At 34.7% G+C, this 20,657-nt stretch overlaps 1 protein-coding gene across 1 annotated transcript in view; it reads right to left on the bottom strand.

The window, feature by feature from the left end:
• Positions 1-20,451, bottom strand: part of LOC122895787 (cadherin-10) — a 175,889-nt gene extending 155,438 nt beyond the window's left edge. Inside the window, exon 1 of the mRNA XM_044233489.1 lies at positions 20,158-20,451. The gene's annotated coding sequence lies outside the window, so the exon portion shown is untranslated. The remainder of the gene's footprint in view (positions 1-20,157) is intronic.
• Positions 20,452-20,657: the final 206 nt, after the last annotated feature.

Raw genomic sequence — 20,657 nt, 5'->3', positions numbered from 1 at the left:
TCCACAAACTTCAATTATACAAGGTCTAAGGGCATCCTTTGAAGTTTAAAAGAGATAAATTTAGGACAAATAATGGGACGTGCCATACTACTTTATTTATTAGATAGAGTGCTTAAGGAAGTAACACGGGCTGAAAATATAATAGGTTCATAAAAGGTTTAGATAAAAAACACACAATAAATCAATCGTAGATTATTTAAGGGAGGCCCAATATACCATTAAAACTGCTTTTATCTTTGTCCAAGTACAGGGCTCTTCTTGCTCTTTAGTTATATTTGAAGTGGTCAAGCTTGAACATTTTGACGCTGAAATTAAGGAACCAGGTGTCTTGGTAACGTGGGCTAAGTAGCAAGAGTTGATGTGGGGCAGCTGCTTACACATAACAACCACTCAATAGCTAACTGTTGACTGAATTAATTTCCTGTAGTCAAGATAAGATTTCCAAACCACCAATATCACAACATGATTAGATTTATTGAACTCTCTCTGCAGGTGTGCTCTCTTTGAATGTTGGGATTAAATCTTTACCTGTAGCAGTAAGACCTGTCCGGTCTGGAATAGATACACACATATATTCACAAATCCACAGACATGAAAATATATCAGAGGCTCTTTTTCTACCAGACATGCACTCTAGATTTTGGTTCACAGAAGGCTCTCTTTTGAAACATCTGAGTTTCTTGGTGTTAGGAATCTATGAGCTTTTCCAGTCATGAAGTCCATCACATTTTAAAATGTTAATCGTAGCTGTAGAAAAAAAGTATCACCATTATATATCACTCTCACTTAGTAATTGTGATTTGCAACTACTAAATATCAAGAGATAATTCTGGATTTGTCATGGGCTTTTACATTGAGTTGGGTTCTCTTATAATTCCTGCTGTTATATTGATGTAAATGACTTGCAGAATACTGTTACTGGAACTACTGGAATGTGTAAAAACTAAGCAGGAGAGCTTTTTTTTTGTAAAATGACAAATATTTGTACTTATAACACAAAAAGTAGCAATTGCAAAAAAAAAATGATACAATTAACAGCATTCAAATTAATACCAATTTTATGGAACAGATTATTTTGGTTCCCCAAATCCAATTGATTGAATATGAATATGGCACAGATAATTAAAATGGGAATTGTTCAGAGATAGAATATATAGAACAAAGTAAGTTCTTGGTTCACATTCCTCTATGCGGCAAAACTTTCAAATTATTCATATAGCAATTTACACAAAATAGCATTTCCAATGCAATAGCATTTGCAGATCACTTGGCAAAACTCATAAGATTTATAATACTCCACCTCTGTTCTTTTTTCAGAAACTTAAAAGAGGCATGGAAGTAACAATGAGTACAATGAAGTGGGGTCCTGGAATAACATATGTTATAAAATAGTTATTCACCTTCAATATACGAGTCTATTAAATATATTCATACTATCTTATGAAAGCTCATGATTTTCAAAATTCATATAACCTGAATCTGGTTTGAGAAACACTGGTTTATGTCACAATCTCAACATGGTTTCTAATGATTATTCTTTATAGAAATGTAAAATTCCTCTTATGGTTGGAGCCACATGGGAAAAAGCAATGTTATTGAGTGTTTTCCTGGTGATAACTGTTGAATTTATTAAAGCTCAGTAAGTAGTGTCTGTATGTACATTCACTTATCAGGATTTTTTTTCTTTGTATTAAGAGACAAGGAGTGAGTCAATTTATGTTACAAAAGTGAGTTTAAGGGTTTGGAATCTTTCATGTCTCTTTTGCTCAGTAAGCTTTATGATGATTGACAAGTTTTTTTTTTTTTAATTAAATACTGTTTTGAAAAGTAACTCATATTCGTAACACTTTCTAGTAAAACAATATACCATGTATTAATTAATGTACAATGTACAGGGGTGCCTGGGTGGCTCAATAGTCAAGTGTCTGCCTTCAGCTCAGGTCATGATCCATGGTCCTGGGATGGAGCCCCCATCTGCTCAACAGGAGGCCTGCTTGTCCCTCTCCCACTCCCCCTTTTTTGTTCCCTCTCTCATTGTTTCTCTCTCTGTCAAAAAAAAAATGTATAATTTACAATTGAAGATGGTTCTCTAACTGTAGACACATGAATCCCTTACCCCATACCTAGAGGCAACCATTGTGGCTATTTTTCTTTCTACTTCAATAATATTCTATGGTCAGAAACCTCAGTATTGGCCTTATTTCTCTAGTTGGAGGCATTAAAAACTAGTATGTTAAGAGAACGGCATGACATCCATGAGAAATTTATGGCTACTTTTTAGGTTAGATGTTTTAGCAAAACTTTTCATACCTACTTTTCCTTCTCTTCATCGCTCATAAATCTTGATAACTCAATTGTACTTACTAATAAAGCAGTACCAAAAATATGGCACATTTGTTATACTTTTACATGCTAAACCCCACTCATTTTTAGGCCAATTTTCTCTCATTGAAAAGGAAACAACAAAAATACTCATGGGTAGATAGAACTTTTACAAAAAATAAAATATGAGTAGGAAAAAATAGGTCATACATTTTCTCTGTCAGCTATGCATACATGTGCACATGAGGTAGATGACAAGAACAGAATGACCATATTATTAGAGTTTTCATTCTGGCTCTCTCACATACTACCTTTGGGATTTGGGAAAGTCATCTAACCTCTCTATGCCTTGGTTCTCTCCTTTGAAAAATGGAGATACTATTTTTCATCTCTTTAGTGATGATTAAGAAACACCCTAGATGTAAATCACTATGAACAATGTCTGGCACTTACAAAATTCTCAGTAAGTGACAGTTATCATTATTACAAGGGTTATCAATATTCAGCCATTTGCTTTAACACTATTTAACAAAGATCTAGCATCTCCTACAAATAATCAGTTAGTGAAAGCGCAATGATAGCTTTCATTATTATGTAAAGAATATGTCCTGTGTGCACTATGCCTTATAACAGTAGCATATTACATGTGTTACCTCAGTTAACTATAAAAAATAAATAAGCACATGAAATCAATTTTCTCTGAGTTTCCATTTTAGAGTGAGGAAAACCTTAGCTACTTTTAGAGCATGGTAGAAATAACACAGGGATGGGAATTTTAAGACTTAAGTTCTACTTCGTGTTTTGCCAATAACTGGCTATGAGATTAAGAACAAGTTGTTTTGGGGCGCCTGCATGGCTCAGTGGGTTAAAGCCTCTGCCTTCATCTCTGGTCATGATCCCAGGGTCCTGGGATCCAGCCCCACATCTGATTCTCTGCTCAGCAGGGGGCCTGCTTCCTCCTCTCTCTGCCTGCCTCTCTGCCTACTTGTGATCTCTGTCTGTCAAATACATAAATAAAATTTAAAAAACAACAACTTGTTTTCTTTTTTTTAAATTTTATTTATGTATTTGACAGACAGAGATCACAAGTAGGCAGAGAGCAGGCAGAGAAAGAAAGGAGGAAGCAGGCTCCCTGCTGAGCAGAAAGCCTGGATGCAGGGCTCAGATCCCAGGACGCTGAGATCATGACCCGAGCCAAAGGCAGAGGCTTTAACCCACTGAGCCACCCAGGCACCCCAATAGGTTGTGTTCTGAAGAGAAACACATACACACACACGAATGGGCCTGAAATGAAGCAGAATTTTTAAAAAGCTATCAGCACATCAAAGATGGTAACTCATTACCATCACCATGAGTAGTTTCAATAACATGGGAACCCCAGATCCGTCAGCACACACAGACAGACTGGAGAAAGTTATTCTTCCATCAGTGGTAGAAGGGACTAAACAGTGATCAGGCCAGAAAGAACTATATACGAAGTGGAGAAAATCGCAGACGCCATGTGGTGACCCAGAGCATGTGTGTGTGTTCAAGAGCACATACAAGAAAACTGCTGGTGGTGGAGAACGGGCCGATAGACTTGGGCATACTCTTTAATAGCAAAATTCCATTGGCACTACCAGGTTGGCTTAGCTCAGGGAACACTTTCTGGTTGAGTTGGAGGCACTTAATTGATATTAACACCATGCATGCAAAATGCCAAGAATAACAGTTGATTATTTTTTTAGCCTCATTTGTCCTAATGAATTCAGGATAAAACAACACCTTTTTTTTAAAAAGATTTAAAATAGTACTTCTTTTGTGAACTTCTTAATCATGTCTGAACCCCTTAACTTGTTTGCAAGTTTCTTTAAACATATAGTATTCTCAGCATCTACCCAGCTTTGTTCCTTAGCAACCACCAATTTTCCATATTCGTTCCTGTTTTTGCTCATAGTGATAAAAATCATGAAGTGACTGCCCTTTGCATATTTCCTATACATCCTCCAAGTAGAGGTCAAATTACAAACCCATCTCCCCCATTACTTCAACTTTCGAAATTATACTATGATTCCTAATACTTGGTAGTTTAGGGTCATTTAATGCTTAATTATATAGGACCAAGTATTGTCTGTGCTACTTTGTTTCTCAATAACATACTATGTCTCTTATTTTTTCTATTATATTTATCTCACAACACAAGGCTCTGTAAGGTGCTTAAAACAATAAATGGCTATAAAGCAAGAATCAATTAAAATGAATCAAATAAAAGTGTGTATATTTCTAAATGGGTACTATTCCCTTCAATGTGGTTAGTTTCAAGAAAAAAAATACTTGTTATTTTCAATGTATATGAAACTTTCCCTTTAAAAACCAATTTTGTCTTCCGTTTATGGGCTCAGACATAAAAGCACCACAGTATTTTCTAGTAACAATTATTTATCTGGTGTGTACATTCAAATTATTCAGCAAGAATTTTAAAATATGAAAAGCCATACCATAAGTCCAAAAATTCTGATGCAATAGGTCTGGGATGGGGTCAGTTGTGCATATTAAATGAATAAGATAATCAGTTTGAGAAAAAAAAAAAAACTGCTTTAGAGTTCTTGCTTCTAAAAGAGAAAGTTGCCTGTGATTAAAGCAAAGATAGTGACTATTGTCCACTGGAAAGGAAAACACCTTTTGCATCTTCAGTGAGTTAGTCTTTCAGTTACTGGTAGTATATTGATCTTTAAATTATGATCCATAATACATGTTCTACTTTTCTGATGCATGAATTTCCTTATCACACATTTGCTGCTATGTGGGAGTTACTGAGCTCAGTGCTGGTGTTGTGGATAAAAATGAAAATGATCGTGGTTTTAAAAAAGTAATTATATATAAAAAAGAAGAAGTCATATACAAAAAAAAAAAAAAAAAAAAAACAACCCTCAAGGCAGATGATGGCCCATGGTAACAAAGAAGTATAAACAAAGAGTTAAGACTTTTCTAAAAGCTAGGGAGACTTTCTACCAGGAGAACTGAAAGAGCCTCTGGAGAAAAAAGTAACATTTGGAGCCTACCTAAATGTAAGAGTTTTAATAAGGAGAACCTTGGGGCAGAGTGGCAATATAAATAAAGCCAGAGTGATGGAAACTAACAATAAGTAAATAATATATAAGACAAGGAGAATTCTAGAACTGAGAGTTGGTGAATTTGACTGTATTAATGAAACAAATTATTAAATGAGGGCAGGGTGGAGGCATGGAGAAGGACCTACAATGATTTTAAAGAAGAGAGAAACAGATCAGGTAGATTAAAGAGTTTGGACTTTACCCTGCAAACAGGAATAATGTTGATAATATTTACTAGGAATTTATAATTGCAAAACAAATCTCCCAGTGTTTTAGAAGTCCAGTTACATTTAAACCTTTTAGTGGGTTTAAGAAGTAGCCATCATAGTCCCATGTTCTAGACAAGGACGCTGAGCCTTAGCTAGATTAATACCTTGGCCAAGATTCACACGTTGCTTAGTGGCAGAGTTGAAACCATAGAGTGAGAACTCCCAACTCTGGAGTGAGAATAATTTACCACTCTGTAGTAGTATCTGTCAAAATGGAAATGTGCAGGGAAATTCTTAAGCTAACGAGTGACATAGCTTTATGGGTTTGGTTTTAATCTTCATCTCCGGAGGAAGGCTTTCTTAGACTCTAACATTGGGGTCTGCCCTCCTCTTTAACTTCATGGTACCCTGTGCTTATACTGTTTCTGGCAAGTATCAGACCATATTGTAATCTCTGTTTTGCTTATCTCCTGGCAAATATCAGAAAGCATTTGAGGTTAGAAATTTGAATATTACTTATTTTCCATCACATCTTGGTACTGAATTTATTGCCTTCTTTATAATGAAAAATCAGTAAGTAACTGAATAATTATATGAAAAATGAATTAAGAAAAATATACTTCAGGAATGATGAGAGCAGGGAGAGAGAAATCACCCAGGAGGTTTGGATTTGCACATACTCATGTCTCTTGTTTCATTAGTTTCACCTTTAATAACCAATTAAATAATGAATCATAATAATGAAATAACACCTTTCAAGTTCCCCTTCATCTCCTCCGACATTAAATTGCCATGTGTCCTAAGCAGTCTCTGCCTTGAGTGCAGAGCCGAACATGGGGGCTCAGTCTCAGGACCCCGAGATCACAACCTGAGCTGGAACCAAGAGTAAGATGCTTAACCAACTGCACCACCCAAGCACCCTTGCATTTTCCTTTTTTTTTTTTTTTAAAGATTTTATTTATTTATTTGACAGAAAGAGATCACAAGTAGGCAGAGAAGCAGGCAGAGAGAGAGAGAGGAGGAAGCAGGCTCCCCGCTGAGCAGAGAGCCTGATGGAGAACTCTGAGGACCTGAGATCATCACCTGAGCCAAAGGCAGAGGCTTAACCTACTGGGCCACCCAGGCGCCCCTGTATTTTCCTTTAAATGTTGCTTTCTCCTACTGTATTTTCATCTCATTGAGGAAAGGACCAAATTATAACCATTATCTAAGTTCCTAGCAAACTCTACAAAACATACTAAAAACTCTAAAAAAATATATGGTTGAATGGAAGAGGAAAGATATAATTTGAACCTCTTCTGTAGCATTGAGTTGGAATCAGAAAAATGATCAATTTTATAATTTTTATAGAGTTAGAATTAAAAAGATTAATCAAAAATCATATCGGGGGGAATTAAAATGTACAAAAATTGCATTTTTAGCCCTAAGTAAAAATGATTAAATGTTCAAATATGGTCTTAGGAATGATGGTTAATGATGGACATCTCTCTTATCACTTGAGGCTAAATAGGTATGCTATGTTTTAAACTAAAACTGAGGAGGAACTAGAAATTTTTAACTCAAAGTATTTTGGGTTGTTTCTGAGTTTCTACTCACCAGGGCAAGTGTTTTTAATAAGTTTCACTCCATATTTACGATTGTCTGCCTACCATCCATTCTGCAAAAAAACTGCCCAAAGCAAGAGTCCTAAATGTGAGAATGATGTCATCAAAAGGTTTCATCTAAACTTTAAACATTTCTAAACTCTTAAACACAACATTTAAATTTCTCTCTCCCTTTTGGAGTTGAAATAAATACTTTATATGTTTGTTTGAAATAAAAACAAAACAGTGTGCAGCAGAAAAAAAAAGAAAAAGGCCTAGCAGTCTTTTGAGAATAAAAGCAAATCAATAGTAATACCTCTTAGAATAGAAGCACTTCTGTTGACAGAGGGAACATAGCTTAGTGGGAAGCGAGGTAATCTTTGTTTTCAGTCAGACTATCGGGCTGTGCATGAGAAATAACATGCCCTGACCACTTGTTTTACATTAAGAGGCAACCTGGTGTGTTCAAAATTGAGACAGAAAACTATTTGCTCTATAAAGGTGGGCACCTTATGGCTTTCACCCAGAGCATGGCAATAATCGTCATAAGATTTTTTTGTAATTTTATGAGTTTATCTTCAGTTCCCTGTGAGCTTTATTCTTTTAATTGAAGTCAATCATCCCACATAGCCAAAGAGAGACAATTCAGGAGCTGATCACATTGTGGGGTGTAATTGGGGTTAAGCTAACCCGTGTCCAGTCTTGGAACTGAAGCCTTAGTCAGGTGACAACGAAGATGACGATGACGATGTTGATGATGAAGATATGCTGATGAACGGTGTTATTTCAGGACGGTCACATAAATGTGCCGAGTGGTACGGACAAATAGGGAAATAGAGATAACTATAGATATAGCTCTAGACATAGAAATAAATCAAAGGAAACTTTTTTCTCATCTTTTGCTATGGGCAATGAGTGAAGAAAATATAGTCTAATCAAATTATTTTTACCTGTAGAGAATAAATTAAACAATGAGGAGTAAAACCATATAATGGATGACTGTTCCAGATTTTAAAATCTGGAAGAGCTTATTTTTAGTTTCTAGAAAAGAATTCTATTGTTTTGTTTTTATGTGTAGGTATTTCATTGTAAATAAGAGATGTGGTAACTGTGTGTGAGTCCTGCTCTGATGCAAGTGTGTTATTTGGTTAATTGAAAAAGAAGAAGAAAAAGAAAACAGTAAAAAAGGTTTGATGTTTGGAGTTAGGTTATGCCACACAAAGTAAAAATTATTCTAGTATTTATGGAAAAATGAATGCAAACAAATTTGTCATCCTAAACTTTCAATGAGCTCAACTGAAAAGCACATTCAATAACGATCATTTGTTTGATTTTCATGCCATCTGCATATTTACATTTTAAGTTTTGCAATAACGCAGCCCTTGATTTCTTTGTGACGTAGACCAGAAGATGTTAGAAGACACTTTGTTTGAGAAAGTTGAACATTTAAGGAGTCGTTTGGGTTGACTTGAAGATACACAGCAAAATATATTTTAAGTTAAAAATTGTATCTTGCTTCAAAAGTGTTGTTTAAAATATTCTGTTTAGATTTTGCAAAATAATAACCCTTCCATGTACATTTACATGTAAAAATTAAATTGAATTCATCAAAAAAGATCCATTTTTAATGCTATTTCTTAGCCCTTAAGCTCACATTGATTTCAATGTTTCCAAGTGTTTCGTTGGAAAACAACCTGAAACCAGAGCATTCCCTAATATGCTATGATATGACCACAAGGTGGCTCCAAAGACCGCAGATTATTATTTTACCTCTTAAAAGGTGAATAGAATTTTACCAGAAATATTAGCAATAATTTACCCTATAAATGGGACAATACTTCAGAAATATAAACTCATTTCAACCTTCTAATTAATTTTTTGAAGTATAATTGATAGTATTTTAAAATGCAGCTATTCAAAACACACATCAAATGGCTTAAAACCTTGAAGAATTTGAAGAATTTTGAAGGGAAATGATTATTTAGCCTGCATAATTAATTATTCAACAACATCTCTTTTGTTTAGGCTTTTATAATTAATTTTGCTTTTAATTTTGCATAATTTGATTCTCACCTGATTTCCAATTAAATGAAAATACCTGCAAGTTAATGAACTTTTTCTCTAGCATAAATAAAGAGAAATCCTGTCTAATATTTAACTTTGGAAGGCTTAATTCTAATAGTACATGATTTGAGAAAATCTAGTAAACTAAAATATCTAATATTAACATATTTTAAGTTAGACAACTTAATCAGCCATAAGATTAAATCATTTAGCCAAATATTATAATAAAATTGGGGGGGGATGAATGCTATTAAATAATCACAGCATATAATAAAGATGACATAAGAAGACAGTGAATTTGATTAAATAAATAAGTACATAATAAATATAAATCTATAGCTATGACAAAAATGACTAACTTTATTATGTTCAGAGAATTATATCTGTTGGCTAAGTTTTGTAGTCTCTACGATGACTCACCTCTCCTTCACATGTGGTTGGATAATAAAATACTAAGTATATTCATTCAATATGTGAACATCTAAAATATGCATATTAATTAGTCCTGGGTTATAAATAAAATTTAAAAAATGAAAACTGTGATATAATGCTAGATTTTAAAAATGAAGTTTTAGAATGAAAGATATTTATGGACTAACAGAAATATGTATTTTTATGACCTTAATGTTTTGGTTTGTTTCTGTAACATAAAATTCTTTTCAGATGCTTTTTTTTTTCAGATTGCCATATAGAGCCCCAAGACAGGAAGAGAAAAAAGTGATTTTAAATTGATCTTCATACCACCTTAAATATGAAGGATGAAAAGAAAGAATTATCTAAATAAAACCTGTTAAAATTTCCACATTTTGCTGCAGATTCTACGTCTTCATCAAACAGTTTCTAGAACCTAGTATAAGAAAGCGGTAGTCCACTGACCTTTCAGCTTGTAATATAGACTGCAGAATTATTCTTGAGATTTATGGGTATCCAAAATTTAATGGGATTATTTCTATAATGTACTACCTCTGTTCATCATTCTTGTTCTAATTCTCATTACTCTGACCTCAAGAAGGAGAATCTGTGAAAAGAACCATTACTACAATGTATTCAGAAATGGTTCATGTTTCACCTGAGTGAGTTTATGTGGCTTATGGAACTCACAACTCCAAGTCTCTATTTTTCTAATGCTTTTTCCCTCCTCTGTCCCCTTTTTAGGTCCTTAACATCATTTTCAAAATTCATATCCATTAATTCCCTAGTTCATGCAATTACTATATGTGATTCTGAGAATGTAATTCAGGTTTTCTGGTTACACTCTTTCTTTATGCAGCTAACATTTTTTAATCATTAGGGGATGAGCATAACAGCTATATAACAGTTATATACTGAGCCCTTGTCAGTTACCGCAGTAGATTGTATGAGCCCTTTCAAATTCTAACCATAGATAAGCTGTGTCTTTGGAAATTATGTGATTTAAACTTCCATTTCACAAACAAAGAAAAAAAAATTGAAATAAAGAGTTTGTGATGTTATCAGTAGAATTAGTGACAGAATCCGACCTAAAACAACAAGAACTTTCCATTCAAGCACAAAATTATTGTTATATGGTATAAGTTAAAATTTTTAAAAAATTTTGAAAAATTGGTAGCCCAGGTCATATTGTATGCTATTTCAAAATAAAGCACCTTCAATATTAATTTTAAAAAGCATAGGTCCAGAGCACTTGGGTATCTCAGTCGGTTAGGAGTCTGCCTTTGGCTCCAGTCAAGATCCTAGGATCCTGAGAGGTAGTCTAGCAGCTGGCTCCCCGCTCAGTGGGGAGTCGACTTCTCCCTCTCCTTTTGCCCCTCCCACCCCCGCTTGTGCTCTCTCTCTCTCTCTCCCTCCTCTCTCTCAAATTAAATCTTTAAAAATTTTTTCAAAAAAAAAAGCATAGATCACATGAATTTATATATAGTAATAATAATACCAATAAAAATAATAGGTAACAATAACGTGCAGCACTAGAACACCTATTTTCAGGTGTATTGAATTTTACATTTATAAATTCTAAAAATCATAACAAATGCACTATTATGTAGGTACAATTCTTCACCTCATTTTCCAGATGAAAAACTATCCGAAATATTAAATATTAAATACATAGTAAGTGACAGGATTTGAAGCCAGACAGCTTGGTGCCATCCTCCATGCTTTTATCCATCAAAGAAATTCTAGGAAAGGCACTCTTGCCAGTCTTACCATTCCAAGAAAGGCAATCTCGATGCGTCTGGCATATTGCCTTATGACTGCGTAGTCTATTATATATAACCTTCATCAGGTGTCCTCACAAAAACAGGACACCGTAGCAGGAAAACTTTTTCTCAAAGTGACCAAGTTGCGAACTCAATGGCTTCCATGGCAGAGAGTATTTTAATTACTTGAGGGGATGTGGGAGCTTCTGTTAATGATTTTCAGCAATAGATTTTGGGGGTCTACTTGGTCTTCAGTTCCAACCTTTTCATTAGACTTCTTGTCTGCGATGCACATATTGGTCTCAAATTTGGGTCCTTGATGCAAGACGACAATTGGCTGCCGCCAAAAGGAAGTAAAACATACATCACCAGCCAAGAGGGCAGCTCCTAACTGAAACACCAATTCAGAATCCACTGAATGAATCTGAGGGTACACAAAAATGGATCTTGAACTAATCTAACGCATTCTGACATTTTCTTGAAAGATATCATGTGGATCGAATACAATTTTTAAAAAAATAGGTGAATTAGAGCCCCATATTATTCATTTCAAAATTATGCAATACTACTCTACTCCTCTTTCTGACCAAAACTGGGCAATAATTACAAATCCTGCGTTTATTCATCTCATGCCTCACTGCAGCAGAGGTTTTGTTTGTTTTAGTTGGCTTTCTCTCTCTCTCTCTCTCCTTGTGTGTATCTCTGGATGCTTGCAGCATGCCTGGCTTATGGTAGGCACTTAAAGAATGTGTGCCAACTGGAGGAATGAGAGAATGAATGAATGAAGCCAGATACTGAGAGGTTTTTTTTATTTTTCCCCCCAGTGGTTTAAATAACAGAAAATCAAAACTGAAGATTTTGCATTAGGTGGATAAACAGGTGAATCCCTAAATGATGTTCTGGTACCTAATTCACTGCTATTCTATGAAAATTGAAATATTTAAAACATAACTATCTAATATTTCTTAGTATTTACTGTGAGTGTATTTATCGTGACTATGTTACATTAGAACCACCTCTCCTCAAGGACAAGATTTGCCCTGGATTCATCTTTATATCTCTGGATGTGGCACTAAGGGTCCGGCTCATAGAAACTTCCTCCAAAATGAGTAAAATCAATTAGAAGCTGAGGGAAAATTGAACAAATTGTTGTTTAGATTCCAAGAAACTATTTAAACTTATAAAGTAAAATGAAAATGAAAAATATAACACGCAAAAGAATATGATAGCCTAAAACCAAAGAGAGTTAAATTAATGGTTGTGAAATTTAGATAATCACGGTACTTCACCTGCTGCCGCAATTAAAAATTGACAATTCTCACAAGGATTTTTTGAGGACAATGGTTTATATCAGACATCTTAGTTGGCTCCTATAAAGGACAAGGCTCTTCTAATTCACACATTTTTTTTTAACCTTGAACCTGCCCAGAAATGAGTTTGATACAGATCCCACCTACAAAATGAAGTGAATTGATGTCTTTGCTCTGAGGTCAAGATTATGTAGTCATTTCTCAAATTTCACGTCTCCCCTGTGCTGGATGCCAAGTACAGATTATACACCTAACAATCACATGGCTTTGTCCTAAAAACGAAAACACTGTTTCCCCCCACTTTGTTCAAATTTCATATTCTGATGGACGCTAATCCAATTCTAAGAAAAAAAAAGTTTAGTTAAGAAATGATCCATTGTAACTTAGATTGTAGGGCTAATTCATTTCCCCAGCATTTATTTATTTATTTATTTATTAGTATTGTAAAAAATATTTGTGTCTATTCCCAAGATAGTGAATTTTTACAAATTAATTTTCAAAATGTAGAAATAACTAGGTATTAAATGTGGAAAATTTGGGCATAAATTTTAAAAGGCATAGTAGCTAGAACAGAAGAGATTCTTAGACAACATGAAGAGTTCGCATATTACTTGCATCCATTCAGAAAGTTTTATGTCTGTAGGAAAAAAAAACCCTCCTTTGTTTCATAGAGACATTCTATAGAAAATCTCCACTCTTAACTTCAGTAGGAATACACACACACACACACACACACACACACAATTATACACATGCACACGCACAAAGAAAAAGTCAAGGAGAAAGAGGGAAGAGTGCCTCTAGATCCATGCTTGTATTTAGGATACTATGTTGAACAAATCTCCAAAAAAATAGCTGAAGCCTTGGAGAAGGAATTGATATGAAATAAAGACTTTCCATAGGTTATTATTTATAGGCAAAGGCTTTTACAGCAGTCCCCATTTATCTGCTGGAAATACATTCCAAGACCCCCAGTGGATGGCTGAAACTGCAGGCAGTACCGAACCATACATAAATTTTTTTTTCTGATACATACATATTTGTGATAAAGTCCAATTTATATAGGCATATTAAGAGATTAACACTAAATAATAAAATAGGACAATTGTAACAATATACTATAATATAGGTTACACGAATGTGGTCTCTCTCTCTCTCTCTCTCAAAATATGGGTACTCATCCTTCTTCTCAAGACAGTGTGAGGTAATAAAATGCCCATGTGATGGGAAGAAATGAGGTGAATGATGTAAGCACTGTGTCACAGCATGAGGCCACTAGTGACCTTGTGAGGATATGTCAGAAAGAGGATCATCTGCTTTCAGATGATGGTGGATTATGGGTAACTGAAACTGTGGGAAGCAAAACCATGGATAAGGGGGACCACTGTCCTCAAACTTAGGAAACTAGAGGTAGAGAGAATAAATGTGCATGTTGGTGGTTTTCTCTCTTCAGAGACTAACCATCAAAAAGTCACTCTTGTGACAAAATACTGTTCAAGAAGACAGAGAAAGAACAACCTCCAACTTACCATGATTTAGGAAGAAATCCAAAAAGAAAAAAAAGAAAGAAAAGAAGAAAATTTTACACTTGACTAAGCTAATTTTTAGTCATTTTGTACTTAATTTTTGCTTATTTGATTTAACAAGTCAACATATATTACTCTATTCCAATGGCTTCTTCCCTTTTCTTTAAAAGCAAAGCAAATAAATACTATAGTGTTGGCATTAAAAGTATAGTGAATTGTATTATTTATATTTAAACCGTTGAGTTAGAGATAGTAAAATTTGAATATTCTAGTTTATTTAAAGCAAATATTTAAAATAAAATAATAAATATATTCTACATTTAGATTTACATGGCAAATACAAAATCAGTAAAGTCCCTCAGATAGTATAAATATATTCAAATCTACCTAAATAAAACATTAATAATTTAAAATCAATTCTTGTAAGTTAAATTATCCAGAAATATTATGTCCTTCATCTAAATTTGAAGTCTGATTAAAGAATTATGGAAACATTCATTACTTTTAGAAATCCCAGAAGTTACCATGGTTTCAAATGGAGTTGATTTAACTTGGTTTTATTGGGAGTAGAGTTACATAAAAAAGGCGAATCAGTCACATTTTAAAAATTTATATTAGCATTATGCAAAAAAGTTCTTAATAACCTAGGCAAATATATTGATTATCTTTGATCTACTCATATAACCATGTCAAATTTCAACTTTGAGTCTTGTATTTGTAAGTACTGTGTGAACATTGCAGAGAATTACCAGAATAACCCAAGTTTAAAAACCTACTTTATTCAATTTATTGATTATTTTAATTTTCCATATATTCTGCTTAACTTGATTATGGCTACAGTTTATGTCTCCCAAATTTTCTACCGAAAATAAGAAGGAGCAATGATAGTTCTTTACAATATCTACAATAGACGTTCGCTCATTATGTATCAGTTTACATTCTTACATTACAAACTGGCAATATTTGCATCATGCAACAAAGAAGAATCAACATGTCTAATGAAAGACTGCTTCCTGGAAAGTGCAATTTATGTTTAATTTATTTTTAAAACCAGGACCGTCAAATTATCTCAATATCTTCTGTTACAGTAAATCAACAAAGATCCCCAATCAATAAACCGAAGTACTGAACATAATAATTCATGTCTATGCACTCTACATTCTGATACTTTGGAGAAGTCATTCCATTAATAAATGCTGAATTTCCCATACTTTGCTTGCTAGTGCAGTAAACTACATTGATGCCAAGTTCAATTCCTTAAAAGCCTAGGTGTTAGAACATCTAAAAGAATTGCTTTTGTTTTAAAGACATGAACCAGCCAACTGAACTGTCATACACTTTATGCTATAATGCAAAGAATAATGTAATAAATCAAATGTAGAATGTGACTGCTGATAAATACTGGCTATAAAAAACCACAAGATTTAGAGAAATATTATTTCATATAGGGTAATATTTTTAAAAAGCATATGGAACACTCATGCAAGGACCTTGGTAATTGCCATAAATAAAGGAGGGGAGGGAGGGGAGGGAGACAGCGAGAGGGGGAAAAGGGAGGGGGTATGAGAGAGAGAAAGAGAGAGAGAGTGCCCTGCAAAATTTCTGAGCATTAGCAGGGCTCTGAAGTGCTTAGACATGTCACTTAATGCTGAATTCCTTGTTGTGAAGCAATGTATTATACCTTGTAGCCTATTGCTTAATTCTGTCCTGAAGTCAAAATGTTACTCAACTTTATGTATTTGTGCATCATGGAGAGCATGGAGAATCAAGGCTGCTTTTCAAAAGAAGGGGGAGCATATAGAGAGCACATGGTTTGGTAAAGTGCTCTATAATGTTACTGACAAACTCTCTACTACATCCCTCTGCTACCAGGGATTTTTCTATGAGGGCATTGCAACTCCCAAAGGCAGTCATTATTTTCAAGAAATGCTCTGAGTCCTTAAAATGAGGTAAAATCTAATTTTATTTTATTCACTCTTCCTCAATTTCCAGTTTCCCCTTTCTTTAAATCCACCACCAATGTGGTAATGTTTAACAAACATCTCTTAGTACTGGTGAGGTTAGATCATCACATGCAGCTCAAGAGAAAAATGGGATAAAAATATAAAGACATTTGTGAAAACACAGCATCTTTATTCTTGAAAAGATCAAGTTACTTTTTTTTTTTTTGGCAAGAAGTTGCATTGATAGTAAAGAGTTAAGTGAAAGTTATTTTGAAACAATTTTTTTACGAAACTCTCAGGTTATTTAACTGATCAATGTTAATATAACATTAAGGATAATGCATGCCCAGCAATCTGCAACTTTAATGTGCTAGATGCTTTCTTAGAATGTTTGCCTTTTGAGTTAGTTGAAGTGAGCAGTGACAAAGGAGGTATGGCAAAGGCAAAAATGGCCTCATACTTTAGATATCCTTACGAAAGACAACACAACTGGATTTGAAAGGGCTGCAAGTCTCATACTAAAATGTCAAGTGAAGTGAGGCTGCTGTTTAGTAAGAAAGGAAGAAGTGAAGAGAGGTGACCCTGAGCTGATATTGTTATCTTCGAAAACAGGCACTCCTTGTTGATTGAAATTTTCTCGTTCTTAGGCGTGAAAAAAAAAATCTGTAATTTTGAGTATTGAACTTATTAGAGATAAAAGCAGGGAATGTTATATTAGTGCTCTGTGGACATAACCCAATTGCTTCAACTAGAAAAAAAAAGAAGGCAGATTTAAAAATGTTTAAATTTAGGGCATTTCTTTCTACCTGCATATTTCAAATTATTTTAATTATGACAAAAGACAATTTTCTCAGTGAATTCACTGGTCTGAACAAAGTGTCAAGAAAGGGAAAATATACTTTCCTATGTTTGCTTTCATTTCTCAAATATGTGCTCATGATGATATTCCTTGGGCTCTGATTTCCTTTTCAAAATATTCATAAGAGGGACTATATATACTTAGTACAATGCTTCGTCAATATCACCATTGCTCAGTATAAGCCTAACAAGAATGAGGGCACCGTTCTTGCTACTTGGTTTTTAACTTCAGCCTATTTCAGACATGACTGCTAAATATAATATGGTTAGTAAAGTGGCTTTTCTGAAACCCTAGCCAGATAATATTTTAGGTTAAACAAAAGTAGAGTTTTCAAACATAGACCTGAAGTTTGGAGGTCAAATCTCTGCATAAAATTACTTATGGTTGATACAAATAATGCTTATATTTCTCTGCTCATACTTTGTTACTTTATTTCAGTATTTTATGAGCATTTCTAATGTGGCAACAGTATTAGAATGCAACTTGCGTAGTCGAAATAACAATGTATTATGGCTGGTGCTTTTAAAACCCAAGGGATAGACTGGAGATAGTTGGGTTTATATCCATGAGTTGTATTAATTGCTTACTATGCAACACTCTTACTGATAATAACACTTAACAAAAATATGGTTCACTTTGCTGCTGAATCAGCATCATTGCTGCTAATGCTGTTTGTGTGCTGCAGCCTAGTGGAATGATTTGGTATAAAAATGACATATTCCAGGAGGACACAGTGTTATCACTTGCTGCAAAGTAGGTTAAGACATAGAAAAGAAGTCTTATGTCCAAAAATCCCCTAGATAATATATACTCTGCCTCAGTTATTTGTTTTTATGAGAAATTAAGTGAAGATCATGAAATGAATCCTAGAGCCTGAACAGGGTTCATATATTTTGGAATTAACCTTTCAGTTTCAAGTATACTCTTTCAAGGAAAAAAAAATACCTCTTTCATATTATACTACTTTCTTAATAATGTGCCAGAAATTTATATCTCCCTAGGTAGAAAAATTAATTTTCTATCCTTTTTTTTTTCTTTTTTAAAGAAAAATCTCCATATAGTAAAAAAAAAAAATCTAATAGTGTAAAATTAAATTGAATACCTGTCTAGTATTGGTATCACCAAATAGCTAGTTTTTATAAACATCTAGGAATATCACCTAAAGCACCGTTCAGGTACCAGGGTATTTAACCACTGACTTCACATACATGCATATGTATGTGGATGCCTTACACACTATATGTTCCTTCCTATTCTCCTGGCTTACAACCCTCCTCCACTCTCCTCCACAAGACATATAAGTGCACGGAATTCTATTCTTTGATTGGAGTCAGGGAAGGCATATGCATTCACCAGGAAAGTCAATTTGTTAGCAGCAAGTATTTGAAACCAAAAAAGTATCTGATTTCCTGAAAACAGACATTGACTCATACTTTAATAACAGCTGGAAAAAAAAGTGAAAGCAAATGAAAGAAACATTTCTTTATGTTTTTATCATCAGAATGGATTTGTGTTTGAAGGGTCCCTAAGACACAGACACATTCTGCTTATATGTGTGCCCTCCCCCCTCCCCATAAATGACTATTTCCTTATGCATTACACACTGAATACATATGTGCCTCATTTACTACCCCGCAGGGAACAGGGACAAGGTGGATGATTTATGCAACTTATTTACCTACTTCTCTATGACACAACCTCTTCCTTTCTTCTTCATCACTTTAACTAAAAATGAATCTAGAGCTCTTGTCAATGACATAATGTTTTCATGAAAGTTCTACTAATTAAAAATCCTCACCATACCAGACCTAAAAAAATGAGCACACTCTTGCCAAGTGTTATTCACCACAGAGAAGCTCTTGTAGCTACATTTTAAAGAAGGATAGAGAGGGGGATGGTGTAGAGGGAGAAAGTCTACTAACATATGCATTGAAGTATAACAGTTGTCAGCATCAGAGGGACAGATGATTTTTAATATAGATCCTTTAAGAAAAAAGAAGAAGAAATAATGCATTTCCCAGCAGCTGAGAGTAATGGATGTGCAGTTTTGGATAACAGAAGCTTTTACTGGAATGAAGAACCACTATTATAGGAAAGAGGTTTCTGGTTTTTTTTTTTTTTTTAAGCAAAAGATGATAGGGCAGTTTTAAAACGATGTTTGTCTTTGATTGCACCTGTACATCCCCCTCCCCTTTTTAATGATAAGGAGGTGGTAGGTTTTTATTATAGCGACGTAAAAACACTTTCGGACTATTGCTTTTGCCCATACTTACAGTGTTATCAGTAGTTACTTGTTGGGGACATGCATTTGGACTTGGAATGTGCTGCATTAATTTAACACCACATAAAATATGGATTTTATTGCAGCAGAGACAATAAATGCTGCAGTTGCTGACTACATGCATTTAGACCCCTTCGTCCCCTTTCCCCTCTCACTTCTGACTCAGATACACAATGTGAATGTAGGAATTATGCCTCTTCTATTTCTGATGAATGCCAATCTATTTTATTTATGTAGATGCTTAGTGGCCATTGACAGTTTCAAAGAATCTGTCTTCTGCCTGTCATTTCTCTTTATATTGAACGCACGATGAACTATGACCAGAAAGAAGTGCAGAGTGGATCCATTCATATGGAATGCAAAGTAATGTTAGATGATGCTAGAGTTCACAGCAACAAGGTTACCTCTTCAACTGATTTTTAAAATAAAGACGAACAAGTATAAGCGTGACAAATTACACTCCATGATATATTTTTGGCATTTGTTCAGAGTGAATGAATTCACAAACTCTAATATCAGGACCCACTGTTGAGCATAATATATAATTTATCTAGTTTTACATTACCCCTTAGAGATATTCAAAGCAGTTGTTTCTAGAATCTAATATAGAGAGTTTTATGCTTATTGATTTCTTCATGTGTTTAAGATAATTATTTGGAAATCATTGTTAAATACAACTTAAAAACAAACATTTCCCAACCCCCGGGAAAGAAAATAAAAGACCTTAAGGGGGTTAGGGGGGGAAAAGGGGGGGGAAGCGGCGGGTGGGGGGGGAATAGATGAAGTCTTCCTACCTTTTTTATCAGCTTCTGGATAACGGAAGTTGGTTTCAGCCAAAATCACCCTGGAGAAATTGTCACTACGTCCCCTTTTTGTTTGTTTTCGGCTGTTATTTTCTATCACTGATGCTACTTCAATCTAACTCAAGCTTTCTCTCAGCATCACTTTCAACTCTGGACGGCAGGGAACCGAAGAACACGGGGGCGAGCTCTCTCTGATTGGCTTTCATTCAGGGCTTCTGATTAAGGGGAAAAAAAAGGAGAGGAGGGGAAAAAAAGCCCTTCCTCACACGGAGAGAAAGGTTCTGCTGATAGAGCGGCAGTACTCGCCATGGGAAGGTTAGAGACTGGGGAAGTGCTGGCTTTTGCTAGCACACAGCTATTTGCAAGTGAATGCGAAGGGGAGGGCGCATCTGAGACGAGGGCTGGGGATGAAAGGCTTCCCCTCCCCCGCAGGGCAGAAAGACTCTCTGTTTCGAGGCTAAGGTAATCAGCCCAATCTAATCCGGCTGCGT

This window comes from Neovison vison, chromosome 1 (genome assembly GCF_020171115.1).
Source record: "Neovison vison isolate M4711 chromosome 1, ASM_NN_V1, whole genome shotgun sequence".
Classification (NCBI taxonomy): domain Eukaryota; kingdom Metazoa; phylum Chordata; class Mammalia; order Carnivora; family Mustelidae; genus Neogale; species Neogale vison.
The sequence above is the reverse complement of the archived record's forward strand: the minus strand, read 5'-3'. Positions and strand labels throughout refer to the sequence as shown.